Here is a 16,283-nt window from a genome sequence, read left to right on the forward strand (position 1 = left end):
CATCCCGCTGCTGTTCCTAACGGTGCCTGTCGTATATGTCTAGGTTGGGGATAGGTGATACAGACAAAGGGAAGGATAGGTCATAATGAATGACCAGGGGAATAGGCGATGGTTGGGTACTGACAAGTTCCAAGTTGGGGCCCCAAGTTGGCAAGGGGTGATACTGGTTTCTGCAGAAAGAAACAGACTTATTGTCCTGAGATTGACAGCATAGGCTTGTGTGAATGTTTGGTTCCACAGTCTGAGAACCACACAAAGTTTGGGTGCATTTGTGTTTCGAGATTTATATTTTGTGTTGACTTTGTGATTTATGGCTAAATATAAGGCCCTCATGCCTTATTCAGTAGGAAAATATATATAAGGAAAATTGAAGAGTTCTGTATCATTCTCAGAAATGGGTAAATAATTCCCAAATAAATAAAGTTGATGTGGGTGAGCAATTTTTATGGGGTAGGCATTTCTTTTTGTGCTGTTACCTGGTATATTAAGTTGCACTTTCCTCAACCTCAGCATCTTCCAAGAAGGAATTCATTAAATAGAAGTGATTTCACATCTAAAATCAAAATACTGTGGAGTTAATACTGTGGAGATGGTATAAAAGGTTGTTTTCAATCAAACATTAAGTGAAAAAAAATTGCAGAACAGTATATATAATATTTAAAGTATACAAAATATACATATAAGGTGTATGAAATATTTTTAGAAAAAAGTATGCATAAAAAATCCTGGTAAAATGTATATTAAATCATTAGTAGATCTTTCCAGAGGATTTTAAGCTTGCAGAGACTTTTCCTTTATAGATTTATTTCTTTAAAAAGAATTTGTGAATTTACAGTTTTGGTGTAAACATCTCTCTATATTTTTGAATGGTTTTGCAAATATTTTCAGTGTAAATGCTAGAAATTAAATTGCTAAGTCAAAGGGTATGCATATCTAAAATTTTGAGAGATACTGACAAATTTTCCTCTAGGAAGACTACACCCATTTTATTTTTAGCATCAATTTCTGAAGCTGTGTTTCACCAGCCCTCACCTACAGTGGGTGTTAACAGTGCATGAGCATATGACAGGCAAAGAAAAAAGATATCTTCTTTTTGTTCATATTTCTTTGATTATTAGGTCAAAGAACTATAAGCAAGGGGGATGGCTGTTTGAGAACTCTAAGTTGTATCAAATGTAGAGTCTGCAAATTTATCTTATCCCTTCTTTTCTTTGTCAGGGAGAAAGGTCAGTTTTGCATTCCAGGCCGTGCCCAAGACCAAATACCATCTATTCCAGTGTGAGGTGATTAGGGAGGTGGGAAGTCCTAGCAGGAACATTTGAGTGCTCAGTGTCTATGTGAGGCGGCTGATGGGCTGAGTCACAGCGGGTGGGTGGTGGGGACATGCAGGCTACTGCCTCCACCCCTGTGAACACAAACAAGATTTAGATGACTGCTGATAGAAGCAGCACTTCAGAGTAGTTAACAGCTCGGGCACAGGCAGATCCAGTTCAAATGGCAATTCTATTACTTCTTAGCTGTGTGCCTTTGGTTAAGTTCCTGAACTGCTCTAAGCCTTAGTTTTCCTGTATGTAAAATGGGCTTAATAAAAGTACCTTCCATATAGTATTGTCGTGAAGATAAAATAAAATAACCCAGGTCAATATATTATACAATACCTGGAACATAAAGAATAAGAAGTCAGTAAATAGCAGGCATTTGTTATGTTTTGATTATTTTGGTAGCCCAATCCATGGCTGTCAAAATTATCAGTATTAATTCATTCATTTATTTGCACATTCTTTGAATACTTGCTACGTTTTTGGCAGAGAAATGTAAAAGACAGTCTCTAACATCAGAGACCATCCAGGCTAGTAGTGGACAAAAAAAAAAAAATAAACAAGTCCTTACAATACAGATGCACAACTTTGAAAGGCAAAGGTTGCACAGGGCATTGTGGGGGCATGGTGCAGGGGCAAAACCAGGTAGCCACGGAAGACTTGCTTGGGAGAGAGTTCTTTATGGGTCTCTTGTTTCTGCTCATTTTATAAGCAAAGGCACTTCTTAGTCCATTTGCATTGCTAGAAAGTAGTACACAAGCCTGGGTAATTTACAAAGAAAAGAGGTTTATTTGGCTTACAGTTCTGCAGGCTGTACAAGCATGGCACCAGTATCTGCACCTGGTGATGGCTTCGGGAAGCCCCCACTCATGGCAGAAGATGAAGGTGAGCAGGCGTCACATTGTGAGAGGAAGCTGGGGGAGGGAGGGGAGAGAGAGAGAGAGAGAGAGAGAGAGAGAGAGAGAGAGAGAGATGCTAGGCTCTTTTTTGTTTTTTGTTTTTGTAGAGACAGTGCCTCACTATATTGCCCAAGCTGGTTTTGAACTCCTGGCCTCAAGAGATCCTCCCACCTCGGCCTCCCAAAGTGCTGGGACTGTAGGCATGAGTCACTATGCCCAGCCTCTTTTTAACAATCAGAACACATGGGAACCAATAGAGTGAGAACAGTGTCAAGCCACCCATAAGGGAGCTGCCCCCATGACCTAGCTATCTTCTACTAGGTCCCACCTCCAATGCTAGGGATTGAATTTCAACATGAGATTTAAAGAGGACAAATATCCACACTATATCTGACACTAATTGACCTCTTGTTCCAGGCCCTCTTTTCAAGGATGTTTTATAGGCAGTGGCCTTGAAAAACAGAGGTAGCTCTCCCTTCATGGCAGAGGGAAGGTTTTCTTGCAGTCCATTATCAAAGGTTTGGGTTCTCCGAGCTTGAGATTCCTTAGGTGTGATGTAAACCCTATGCACATGCAGCATCCACCTGGACTCCTCCATGTGGCAGTGTGGAACCTACAGACAAGGAGAACTGATATAGACAAGAGGCTTATGCTGTTTTTGTGTTGCTGAAATAAAGCCCTTTGTCTCTGACCCGGAAGTCTCATGTCTTCTGCTAGAAGCCATGAAACTGTGGCAGACACATGTATCATCTTGCAAATAGAATAGAATCTTAGACCCTTCACACTTCTTGACAGGCTCCCTGGAAGAGGTGGCAGTTGAGTTGTATTTTGAATGATGTCTAGGAATTCTTAGTTGTGGGGAAGAAGGATATTCCTTGAAGAAGTATTTCTTCTTCAAAGTCAAGGAGACATGTGGAAATAAGAATATGTTGCAGGAACACTAAACAATTTAGAATGCCAGAGCTGGAGATGTGCTTGGGGGAGCAGAAGATGAAGCTGGGGAGAGGCAGGGATGAGATCAGGCAGGCCTTCAAGAGCCATGCCAAGGAGTTAGGAATACATGCTGAGTTAGGAACATATCCTGCATCTGCAGTACTTTACCATGCCCTGTGCTGTATACTGGAATGAGCCTTCATGCAGTCCCTAGCGGAAAGAGCCAGGAAGACATGGTTTGGAAGACAGACATTAGTGGGGATGGAGCTTTGCTTAATCCTGCTGAAGCTGAAGGCTTGAGCCCCTTTGGGCTCCAAAGCCTGTACCCTGCAAAAAACCTGGCTTCCGGCCTTGAAATCTGGAAACTGTTACTTAGAAATGGAGCACTCTGCTTTTGCTTGGTGCCAGTAGACAGGCCAGATAAGTGACAGTGATTGAACTTGAAATCTCATTAGGTTGATGGTGTTGGCTGCAGAACAAGCTGATTTCTGTGGTCTCTGAGTAGCCTGGGCATGTCGGGCCCAACAGCTCCTCCCTGCAGGTGTGTGGCTGTCCACTGCTCTCAGGACCTGGGGATCCTTCCAGACCATCCTGGATAACCTTCACCATAGAGTCTTTGTATCCTGACTGCCAAATATGTGGCCCTGTCCTTCTTTACCTGTTGGCATCATTCCAAAAAACTCATTGAGTCCATTTTGTTTTGTTTTTAAAATAACATCAAGGGCTACAACATTTCCCAGTACTCCCTTATTTAGTCAGGCACTGTGCCAGGGATCTGATTTGCATTCCTTCACATGATCCACATGACAATGATACAAGGCAGACACCCAGTTGACCCCATTTTACAGATGAAGTAACTGAGGCTCAGAGAAAATTATAAAACAGAACTCGTAGGTGGCTGAGACAGTACTAAAAAAGAGAAATAAAATGAAACACTTAGGTCTTGTTGATTCCAAAACTTCCAAGACTCGTGTTCTTAATGGAACATATAAAAATTGTGATGAAATGTATATAAGATAAAATTACCATCTTAACAATGTTTATGCATATAATTCAGCAGTGTTAATGAGATGCTATACCCATTAAACAATGCCCGCCTCCTCCAATCCCCTGGCAACCTCCATTCTTCTTTCTGTCTCTATGATTCTGACCACTCAAGGTACCTCATATGAGTGGAATCATACTGTATTTGTATTTTTGTGACTGGTGAATTTAACTTAGTATAATGTCGTCAGGGTTCATCCATGTTGTAGCAAGTATCAGAATCTCATTCCTTTTTAAGGCTGAATGATAGTACATTGTGTGTGTATATACGTAGCACACCATGTTTTGTCTCTCCATTCATTTGTCAATGCACCTTTGGGTTGCTTCCACCTTTTGGCTATTGTGAATAATGCTGCTATGAACACAGGTATGCAAATATCTCTTTGATATTCTTTCATATCAAATGCTTTCAATTCTTTTGGATATATACCCAGAAGTGGAATTGCTAGATCATATGGTTATTCTATTTTTAATGTTCTGAGGAACCAGCATACTGTTTTCCATAGTGACTGCGCCATTTTGCATTCTCAGCAGCAGGGCACAAGGTAAAAGTTTTTTTCAACCTTTCAGTCTTCATGACTATAGGCACTAGAGGACATAAGTGCCCAATGTGAGCTGAAGGACTGTCTCAAAATTCCTGGCCCCTGCTGCCCTTGGATAAGGCAGTGCCTTCCCCAACTCTGCTTCCAGCAGTTGCCGCTGTAGCGTGGCAGCCATAGTCTCAGGGAGTGTTTTTAAAGCTTAACTGATGCCACTGACCTGAGTTTCTCACCCCTCACCCTGGTATATAGCCAACATGCTGAAAACTTCCCCTAGGCCTGGGCGTATGCAGGCTCAGGCTGCATCTTGGAGATTGTGGGGATCCAGAGATGTGATTTCCTTGACCATTCAGGAATTAACACCCACTCCACACCCTCCTTTATGAGCCCCACCCTCATCTTCTCCATGTTGTCCTCAAAGACTCCCCAGAGGCATGCGCGGCCTCCCACTTCCCTGTAAAGGGGCTCCAGACTCCCAAGAGGTCCTATGGGGGACTCAGGCCTCCAAGGAGGTTTTGTGGTGATGATGGTTGTTTATTAATTCCCACCGGTGGTAGTGAGGGCTTCCCGGGAGGTAGGCCAGGGGACAGTGCCAACAGAGGCCCCGGTCATGCCATCTCCTCTTTCAGGGTCAGTGCCAGGAGCAGTGGAAGGGAACTGGGTCAGGATGGGAAGTGGGGAATGCAAAAGGACATGTTTAATGCTCCCAGGGAATTCACAGTCATGCCCCCAAATCTAATAAATGAACTGGTTTCTCAAATCAGGCAGGAAACCTCTACTCTTGGTCACATCCCCAGCAGACTGTGGGAAAAATGACGGATGGAGATTGAGTCATCTAAATGTTTGCTCAGATCTCATTGCTTGGTCTACTGTCAGTTTCATTTTTCACCTCCACCTCCTGGAAGAGAAAGAATAAACAAGATATTTGGGTACGTTTTAGGGGAACGTAGTGTGGTAGAATTTGGAATCCAAACTGCTGCAAGTTGAAATCCCTGCTTCTGGGGCAACTTCCCTCATGGCTGTGAGCATTGGTTCCTGCTCTGTGAAAGGAGGATTTAATGACTGCTCGAGGAGGGTGTTTTACAAGTAGGAGGCAATGTCTGGAAAACAGTGTTTAATAGATGCTGAATAAGTGTGAATTCTCCTTTCTGACCTAATTTCCTGGACCCCTTGTGGCAGGAAGCAGTAGTTTACTGAATATGAGTGTGATAAATCAGTAAATATGTTTATTTTATTGTAAGGTTGCTGTTGCTTTGAAACAGTAACTGAGGAGGCTTCTGAAAGGTGATGGTGGCTAAGGTGCTAGACCAAACAGATGAAAAAGCTATTTGTGTAAAGACAGGCCTCATGCCAAAGATAAAGTAAAACAGTATTTCACTGAGTCACGCAATTGTAAATGGTAGAATTCACAGGGTCCCCCTAACTCCTCTAAACCAGGAAGGAACACATGTGGCCATCCACTGCCATACCGCACTGCCAGGCATATGGCAGACATTGCTAATCAATCGCAGAGTTGTTTCCTTATGAGCCCAGATAATCTCAGCACTTGAGGCGGCACAGCACTTCAAGCAGCAACTGACAGTTGGAAAAGGACTATCCTTGAAACCTATTTTCCACCCCTGCTTCAGACCAAACCTCCCATTTTGCAGATGAGAAAACAGAGATGGGGATATAATTTTCTCCAAATCATGCAGCCATCAGATCTGGAACCTTATTTCCAGTTCAGTTCAGCTTTTAGTGCATGGTGGACCTGGAATTTCCTTTTTCAGGAAGCAGGGTCTTGGTGCCCTTGTTTTTGTCATATCTCAACAAATTAATAATTGAGAGAATGGGCCACCTAATGCTGAGAAAGATGGTGAAGACCAGCCAGGAAAGGGTGTTCTCAGGCCCAGGGAAAAAATGTAGAGGTTCATAAAGAATTGTCTAAAGACTGAGCTTGGGAAGGCAGGGACTTCACCTGTCATGTGTCATCTCTGTATCCCTATGTCTGTGCTGGACATGGATAGGCATTCAGTAGTTGAATACATAGTTAGTAGATGAAAGCTGTGTGACCTTGGTGCAAATTGGGGAATAGAAACAGAAGTAAAAGTCCTTGAAGATAAGATTCTGTAAAGAGCTGTAAGTATGTAAATGAGTTTGATTTGTTTAAAAAAATGAACCTCTGTTTTTCTTGCCTTTGTTCACTCATCTACATTATTGGACACCTACTGTTTGTTGGGCTGTGTACCCAGTGTTTTACATGTTTTATTTTCTAATTCTTAAAACACTATGAAGTAGATATAATATTATTTTATAGATGAGGACACTGGAGTTTAAAGAAGTTAAATTCCAAAAGTCATGGCAGATGGTAAAATGGTAGAACTGGAGTATGAACCCAGATGTAAATTTTGGCCATTTCAATAAAAAGATATATTTCTGATAAAGTCATGATGGTTTGCAGCCATAATGTTGGGTTGTTTTGATCCCCAACTTTCCATTCCCGAGTTACAGCTTGTGTCATTGAGTCATTGAGCTCAAGAGTCATTGAGCCTCTCCCCCTTCCAAAGGCCTCAGATGGAAAACCAACATCACAAAGGACAACTGTATGGTTTTCCCCTCCCAGGGATGGCAGAGCCCCTTGGGCTCAGGGGAGAAGATATCAGTGGAAGATGATTAGGAAACTGTGGAATCTCACACCCACTTCCTTTTGTTCTCACCACTGATGGGATGTCAGACTTGCTGCTGCTGAAAAGGAACATTCTAAACCAGGAGAGGGGCATTTTAAGTGGGTGGCATGCTTCCGTGTCTGAAGAGGTTGGCCATTGACACATTTCAGTGATGCGATGTGGAAAATACAGCCACAGGGAAAACAGCCTGAATTTTCCATAGTCTCATAATTCAAGCCCTCCCAGAAAGGAGGCAGGAACAAAAGAGTAGTGGCTAGGATAGAAAAACACCCCGGCTTGAAGATGGCGGAGGGGCCTGCCCACTAGGCCAGGGGTCCCCGGGTGGCTGGGATGGGCAGAGGCCAGCAGATTCTATCCTTCTCATGCCTGGCAAGCAGAAGAACTTAGGCTCAGCCCCACATACATGAGATTCCTAGCAGCCTTTGCTTTTTCCATTGTTTCCAGGGTCCTCCTTTTTTGATTAAATCTGTGGGGACCTCCTTCCCCAGAGAGAACACACATCCTGTAGCAGAAAGTTCAAATCAAAGGCCAGAAGTCATACTCAGTGCCTGCTTTGTGCAGAGCTGCTCTCCTCTCCCTGCACCCCTATGGTTTTGCTGGGATTTGGAAGGTGAGAGGAAGGAAAGAGAACAAAATATTCATTAAGCACATACATTAAGATGCTGTGTGATCATTTCATATGAGCTATTTTCCTTCACTCTTACCAAACCCACCTACAGCACGATGTACTAGCCCTGAGTTAAAGATAAGGAGTGAAAAACTCAGAGTGACTTGCCAAGGTCACCCAGCTAGTCAGTGGCAGAGTTGGGATTTATAATTATTTCCAAATAATCTGTCTTACTCCAAAGCCTCGACTCCTTCTAGTACATTGAACACTGCCTTGCAAAATGATCAGATGGTGGGAAGGTCACTAATAGTAACAGAATGTCTGGTACATGCCATGAAATGTGGTCCTACTTATCACCCTTAATCTTTCTGACAACATAGCTTGTGAGGTTTTATCATGCCCATTTTACAGATGAGGAAACTGCAACCCAGTGAAGTTAAATGACTTACCCAGGCTTGCCCAGCAAGAACTGAGGAAGACAGCAGGCTTTGAGAGCTCACTGTAGAGGGAGTTGGTCATTTTAGAGCCTTTTGTCTGAGTCTTGGTTTGGAGAGACGGGGCAGCCCTGGTGGTGTGGCTGGGCTCCTTGGTGCTGGAGCACAAAGGAATCTCCTAGCTCCAGCCAGAAGAAGCACCAAGGCCATTATGAGGATGGGTGGCTCCAGGGTGTCTGGAATAGGAAGCTTGGGTGTGCCCAGACCTCCCTCCCTAGACCATCTGCACATGGCCTCCTCCTTGGAGCTGAAGCTTTCCATGTTTCTTGCCATCCCACAAAAGTGAAGCAAAATTTGACATGGCCTTTTGTGAGCAAAATGAGGTCAAAGCATATGTTTTTCCACCACTGAAATAAATTAAAGTTTTTCCCAGGCTCATTAGCATAAATGGTTTAACTTGAAAGTTAAAAAATTCTGGGAGACCCCTTTCCATCCTCACTGTGGAAGAACTTTGTGGGTAGTGTTGGAGGCGAAAGAAAGAATAATTCCTCAGGGCAGGGAAGAGGCTGGAAGGCAGAAGATTGGACGCTCCTTAGAGGCTCGGCAGGGAATGCCAGGTGCGGTCCCCCACCCAGCAGCCCTGCCAGGGGGCTGGGGAAGTGACCTTTTTTCTGCCCAGGGAAAACAAACTGGTTCTGTTTTTGTTCTGCTTTAGATTTTCTTCACCTTTTCCTTTTTTTTTTTTTTTTTTTTTTTTTTTTTTTTTAAGGGAATTGAGCGAATTCTTTGAGTTGTATTTATAAAGAGGGCAATGGATTAGGGGCACTGAAGCAGTGGTTCTTCACCTTGGGCATATGGCAGAATTATTTTCTTAATCTGGATACAACTCACGGGAAAAGTAATGCGTTTTTATTTTCACTTACTTTTAAATTAAATTGAGCACTACCTTTAATCTGAAATGTGGACAACAAACCACAGTATTATTAGCAGTACTTCGTACCAGTAGCAATCACAAATATTTTAATTTTCTCTTGCTGTTGTTATACATATCTTAAAATAGCATTTATGCTCAGCACTTAGAGATGAAGAGAGTTGTCAGAGTTGCCGATAGGTCTTGCAATCCAGTGTGTTCATAAGAAGCCCATAAAATACTGTCTCTCAAAATATTCTGATAACTCGATTTCAATGCAACCATTTTTCTTTGTAATCCTGTATGTTTACCTTTATTCATCTAACTCTGTTATTCTGAAAACAGGAGAACAGGCTTCATCTAGGTGTTAAAGGGGTTCCTAGGACAAAAAAAAGTTAAGACCCCTTATTTTTAAAAGGCCAGTGTCCACACTGGGGCCTCCTAGTCACTCCTAGTCACAGATATAGATATGGCCTAGTGGGCAGCAGGGAAGCTGTAGAAGGATCTGTCTGTTGCCTTCATTGAAGTGACATCCCCACCATCGTAGATAAGACTTAACCCTGAGGTTCCTCGAGTCACGCCAGCCTCCCCATTCAGTTGGTTTGAATCCTAAAGACTACGAAGAGCCATTTTCAAGAAACTGAAGATTGAGAAGATTCTGATTACCAGCGTTGTTGGGTGGGTGGGGGGGGGCGGTCTTGAAAATGCTGGGCCTGGGCTCCGTCTCAGATGTAGGAGTGCCCAACTCATCCTGGGGATCTCCCAGATGGACCGTTTGACACCAGGGTAGCCCAGATAGGGGCCTGCACTGACTCCTGCTGCTCACAGCTGCAGCCAAGGCTGATCTTCGGTGGAGAAGGCCCCTGGCCCGTGGCCTCAGCTTGGCAGCCTCAACTGCTGCGTGAAGCCTCCTCTGACTCCCTTCTCCCTCTGCGGCCTGTCTTACCCATGGCGTAGCTGGAGGATGCAGACATGACATCCAGTGGAGATTTGTGATGTCAGGAGGGATTACAGGCCACAGCCCCCGGAACTTTGTTCTTCCTGAGAGATTTCACCTGCCCCATGGAAGGCTCCAGCCCTAGGCCTTTGGGATGGACAGAGAAAATACAAAAGATGATGCAGTTTTCATCACCTCCCAGTTCTCTCAAGGACACGTGCCTAGGGACTGTGTCTCAGAAGCACTGTCTCCTAAGGAACCAGCTCCTGCATAGGCACTGTCTCCAAGTGCTGAGAGTGTGGAGGAACTTGGCACATTTATTACTTCCTTCCCAAGGCAAAGGAAAACCAAATTTAAGAGACTGAGCTAGGCCAAGTCAGCTCACTGACTCATCTAAAAAGAGCAAACAAGAAACCAACTGAGTCAGTCTGGAGAAACTCTATCCATCCCCAAAGGCAGGGGGGAGTGTCCTGAATGTGATCAAAATGAGGCTGGGCAGTGAGGACACTCTCAGAGCCTGCTTGGCTTTCTGTAATTACCGCAAAGCAGAAGCATGTACTCCCACCCTGTCCCTGAATCCTGTTCAATTCCTAGCCCTCATCCCCTGCATCATTCCTTCCCTTGCATGAATGAAGGAATAGCACAACCAATCCTGCGAACACTCCCAGGCTTAACTGGGTGCAGGTAAATCATGCGACTCGCTCTAAACTTAATCTTATTTATTGCCGTGTTTGAGAGAAAGGGGATTTCATTAGGGCCTCCAGAGGAGTTTTCTGAGGAAAGAGACACAAATGCTGGCCACCCAGGAGGCCCTGCCTGGACCCTGCCCACCACGGTTGTGTCAGGACATCATCCTCGATTGTGGCCTGAGGACTGGCCGTGGTCTCCCTGGCCCATGGAAGTGAGAAGGCCCGGAGCCCTGTGGCCACGGCAGGGCGCTGCTCCCCGCCATGGCTCAACATTATTAGCCTGGGGCAGATGTCAGCTCTGAGGGGTCCGCCAATTCTGGTATGTCCCAAAAAGTGGCTGAGACTGGAGACAAGGAGATGCAGGCTATGGATGAAGCTGTGAGCCAGAGTGCTGTTTGCACCCCGAAGCCAGAAAAGGAGGAAAAGGTGATGGAGATTTGTGGAGGTAGCTGAGTGTGTGGAGAGGCTGGGGTAGAGCAGGTGCCACCCTTCAGACAGCGCCATGTGGAAGCTGGTGGGACATGTTTCTGCTAACTTGCCAACTCCCAGGAGACCTGGCATGTCACCCAGACCCTTTACCCAGCAGGGCCTGTCATCTCCCCTAGGAGGGCTTGTTACGATTCCCCAGATCTCTCTCCTCCAGCATTTCTTCCGGGAGGGCTATCCTCACGCCTCTGACACATCATGGTTGAGGCCCCCATGACTCCTCCAATGACCCTGGAGCACCCGCAGCACTCCCCAGAGGCAGCTCCAGATGTCTTGCTGTTCATTGCCCTGAACATTTATTTTAAAAAAGAGGCCCTCACCATGAACTTCCGGCATCACGGGGGGCAAGGCTGGGGATGGGGCTGGTCCTTTCCTCAGAGACCAGCTAGGACCCTGGGGAGCACCTGCAGCAGCTGATCCAGAGACCAGGACATCCACACGGACAGATATCTTATAAAAAGTCCTCGGGTTCATAGGAATGCAAGCTCTGCTGGGGGCGGGGAGCTGCTAGCCATGGATGATAATATCAAACCTGTTTGGCCTGGAGAGCAACCAAGAAGGCCCAGGGGTCCTAGCCAAGGCCAGGCAGGGGCAAAGTGGAGATGGAAAAGTTGCTGACATCAGCTACGGAGCTGTAAAGTGGAGGGACAGAGAGAAAGATAAGACAGAGGGATATGAGACAGGCCTCTTTTCTGTAGATGACTGTGTGATTGCTGAGGGCACAAACCCCACCATGATTTTGCTTCTGGTTAGCCTTGCTGCAGGGGAGCAGCACCCCCACCCAGCCCCATGGGCATCGGTGACACCTGCCGAGCCCTGAGATCATCACCTTCAAAGTGCCCAGCAGGAAGGCTGGCAAGGCAGAGGGTGAATTTGAATGCACCGTGTTCTGGGCGTCTGTTACCCAAACTTAGCGGTAAAAAAACCACCATTTATCATGTTCCTGGATTCTGTGGGTTAGGAACTTGGACAAGTACCATGGGGATGTTTGTCTCTGCTCCGTAATGCCTGAGACCTCTGACTTGAAGCCAGGGAGACTCAATGACCATCGCTGGAGACATCCAGAGGCTCTTTTCACCCAAGCTCCTGGCTGTTGCCTGTGCTGTTGGCCCCGCCATGTAGCCTGGACTTCCTCACAACATGGTGGCTTGGTTCAAAGGGCAGGCACCTGACGAGGGAAAGAGCCAAGTGGAAGCTGTGTTGCCTCTTAGAACCCAGCCTTGAAGTTATGCAGCATGACTTCCTCCATAGTCAGTTCATTAGAAGTGAGTCGTTAGAGCCAAGTGCTCTGCTAGGATAAGGACGGTATGATTGAGGGGCTGGTATGCTGCCTTCCAACCCCCTACTATTTTCTGTTTCTAGAAGCAATCCCTTAATCAAAGAAGCTATGAGTGTTCTAGGTGGAGAAGAGACCAGTGATTTCAGTGCAGGTCTTGGGGGCTTTAGGGACTGAGGCATTTCCCTCCTTGGGTTGCCTGGAGACACCAGTGATCAACCAGCCATGGGTCGCCTGGACAGGGCCACCCCTTAGAGAGAAAAACCAACTGTGGGCACTTACAGCCCTCCCATCTGAATCTTGGCTTTCCCAGCATGAGTCTTGGCATGTCTTATAACCACCTGTTGGTCCTTGAACCCTGAACTATTCCTCCCCTTGTCACCCCAGCCCTCAGTACCCAACTGGGGTGGGTACTCAGGGCTGAGGAGCACCCAGGAGAGAGGCGCTAGCTGCCCGGTGGGAGAGTCAGGGAAGGCTTCCTTGAGAAGGAGACATCTGTGCTGCTCCCTAAAGATTAATTGACAGATAAGGGAGGCAAGGGCATTCTAAAAGCATGGGCCAAAAATCTGGGTCCTAGGGAGGTCAGAAAAATCAGACTGGAAAACAGGTTGGGAGCTAACTTTGTATACCTTGCAGTTTGGACTCCAGGTCATGGTTGCCGGAGAAGGTAGAGAGACAATCAGTTGTGAGGTAGAATGTGCTCAGGGTGACAGTCTTATGGGAACTCATCAATTTGCTACAGTCCAGAACCCATAAGCCCTGCAGATTCAGAGACCAGACCTGCTCAGCAATCTTGCTCACTTAATTCCGACCTCACTAATGTGTAAACCAAAAGCACAGGTTATTAATTGGCAGGGGTGAGGAACATCTCATTCCAGTGGCAGGAAAGTGGGGACTCCCACCCAGGAAGCCCCTTATGTGGTGTCAGCATCCTGGGGGACAAGTTTGGTTTTCTGTAGGTTGCTGGGTGAGAGAATTAAAGCCAAGGGAGCTTGAGATCGCTGAAGGGACGTCATGGGTTCCAGAGTGCCTGGTGCAATCAGAGCAGAGAGCTGCCACGGAGCTCCAGGCCTCCCTCTCCCCGGGTCACTGGGGACACACCTTTTGTTCACTCCCTCTCTCCTTGTCACATTCTTTTATGATGCCGGAATCACAGATGCGGGCTGACTATTCCCAGGGCCTGCAAGGCGGGCTGTCTCCTCTGATTACGTGTTGATTGAATTTGTGCAACCCTTAGTCTTCTGCAGGGCCCCTCGGCTGGAGCAGCTTTCTGAACAATTATGATCAATGATGTGCATAATCAAGTTTGTGTTTTAGGCAGATAACTGGGGCTGCAGAAAGGAGTCTGATGGAGAGGGAGGCAGGCTGGTGGCTGGACGCTGGCCTCCTTGCTGCCACATTGTGCAGAGGATGAGGTAGGACTGGTGGGAGCATCTGTGAGGGTAGCCAAGGCCCTTCCCTGCCTGGGAGGAAACCCCAGGACAGTGAGCCCCAAACCACCAGAGCTCCTTTCCACCAATGTCCTGGCCTTAGCAGGAGCTGGGCAGGAATAGAGACTTCTCAGGAGGGTAGAGTTAGGAGTGAAACCAGCTTCCTTTCTCTCTGGCACTCATCTCCTGGGATCCGCATCCAGATTCAGTTCCTGAGAACCTGGTGAGAACTTGGCTACCCTCCTGTGACCGGAAGCATTTCTCTCCGAGTCACGTGGGGGACTTCACACGGACCTGGGCTGGCTCTCCTGTGCTGCATCCAGACACTGTAGGCCCTGTGGGGTTTGCAGCCTGGAGTTTGCAGCAGCTGAAAGGCCTGTGGGCCCTGAGCATATACAGCAGCAGCTGCGAGGGGCTGCTCCTGCCAAGGCTTCCCCGCCCAGCCTCCATTTCCTGACACAAGGGTCAGACAGTTGGAGCTCCCTGTGGGTTGGGGAACAGAGTGGATGGGAAAAGTTAGGCTGAGTGGATGGGAAAAGTTAGGCTGGGGAGAGTCTGAGGCGTTCACTGTCATGATTTGTGCCTTTCCCTGTGTCAGTGAACCTGTTCCCCACCTCTGTAGCTGCTCTTGTTACCTTGGGATACTCAACCTGGCCATATTTTTGGTTCCCAGCCCCCATGTGCTGCCTGACCTAGCAGGAGAGCCAGCTGCTGCTTCACATCCTGGCTCCAGCACTCACTAGCTGTGTGACTTTGGCAAGTTACTCAGCCTTTCTGTCCCTCAGTTTCCTCGTCTGTAAAACAGGAATAATAACAGTCCTCTCTCAGTGGATTGTTTGGAGATCACATGAGTTAATGCTTAGGATGCAGGACAGCTCTGGGAATAATATCTAAGAAGCAATATAAATGTTGGCCATTATGGCTATGATTGTTTCATGACAACCCCTATCATCACACAGAATCCAGAGGCCTTTTCTCCAAGTACAGAAGCTGCACCTGAGCATGGTTGCTCATACCTGTAATCCCATCACTCTGGGAGGCCAAGGTGGGAGGATCCCTTGAAGCCAGGAGTTCAAGGCCAGCTTGGGCAACATAGAGACCCCATCTCTACAAAAAATAAAAATAAAAGCAAAACCAAACAAAATGTTAAAAAAAAAAAAAAAGAAGAAGAAAGAAGAAGAAGAAGAAGAAGAAGAAGAAGAAGAAGAAGAAGAAGAAGAAGAAGGAGGAGGAGGAGGAGGGAGGAGGAGGAGGAGGAAAGAAGAAGGAGGAGGAGGAAAGAAGAAGAAGGAGGAGGAGGAAGAGGAAGAGAAAAGAAAAGAGCAGAAGAAGAAAGAAGAAAGAAGAAAAGAAAGAAGAAAGAAGGAAGAAGAAGAAAGAAGAAGAAGAAGAAAGGAAGAAGAAGAAAAGCTGCACATGCTCACAGAACCGCTGAAGCACAGGCCAGAATCTGGGTTGGTGAGTGGGTAGGGGGAGGAAGGCTTCCTGGCCTCCTCCCTGGAGTGCTGTGTCATCTGCTCCTGTCTGGGGTCAGGAGCAGGCACCCCGATGTCCTTGTTTTCTTATCTTCATGGATGTCTTTGAGGCCACCTCTCTTTCTGTGGCCACCAGCTGCTCTTTCTCAACCTTCTCCTGCTTAAGGCCCCCACTCTCTCTCTTCTAAGAAATGCACCTGTTGAATCTTCACATTGATCGGATTGGCACATAAAATACAAGACACCCTATAGAATACCAAAATAATTTTTGGTATGAGTCTGTCCCGTGTAATAATTGGGGCATACTATATGAAAATACTATTCATTGTTTATCTGAGATTCAGCTATGGCTGGGCATCTTGTAATTTTATTTGCTAAATCTGGCAAATAAAATTTAGCTAAATAAAATTTACTTAGCTAAATTTGACTAAATCTCCTTGAATCTGTCCAATAACCTCATGAGGTTCCCCACTTTGAGGCCCCTAAATGAAGAGGTCCCATGCAAGTGGAATAAGGAGCCATTGAGGAGGCAGCGGGTCTGGGAGACCTGGAAGTGCTGCTGGACTTGTCAGTGCATTTGGGCCTGAAATGCCCGTCAGCCTCCTGATCTTCTGCATGTGGAGTGCCAACTGTGGACTC

General features: G+C 46.3%; 1 protein-coding gene and 1 long non-coding RNA gene across 4 annotated transcripts in view; both read left to right on the forward strand.

Annotated features, from left to right (window-relative positions):
• The window catches only part of DKK3 (dickkopf WNT signaling pathway inhibitor 3), a 46,745-nt gene that overhangs the window by 15,985 nt on the left and 14,477 nt on the right, over window positions 1–16,283 (forward strand). The window lies entirely within an intron of this gene.
• On the forward strand, window positions 10,076–15,338 carry LOC126935671 (uncharacterized). The gene is made up of 2 exons (XR_007719276.1): window positions 10,076–14,154; window positions 15,129–15,338. It is a non-coding gene; the product is annotated as an uncharacterized LOC126935671 (long non-coding RNA).

This window comes from Macaca thibetana, chromosome 14, assembly GCF_024542745.1.
Source record: "Macaca thibetana thibetana isolate TM-01 chromosome 14, ASM2454274v1, whole genome shotgun sequence".
Lineage (NCBI taxonomy): Eukaryota > Metazoa > Chordata > Mammalia > Primates > Cercopithecidae > Macaca > Macaca thibetana.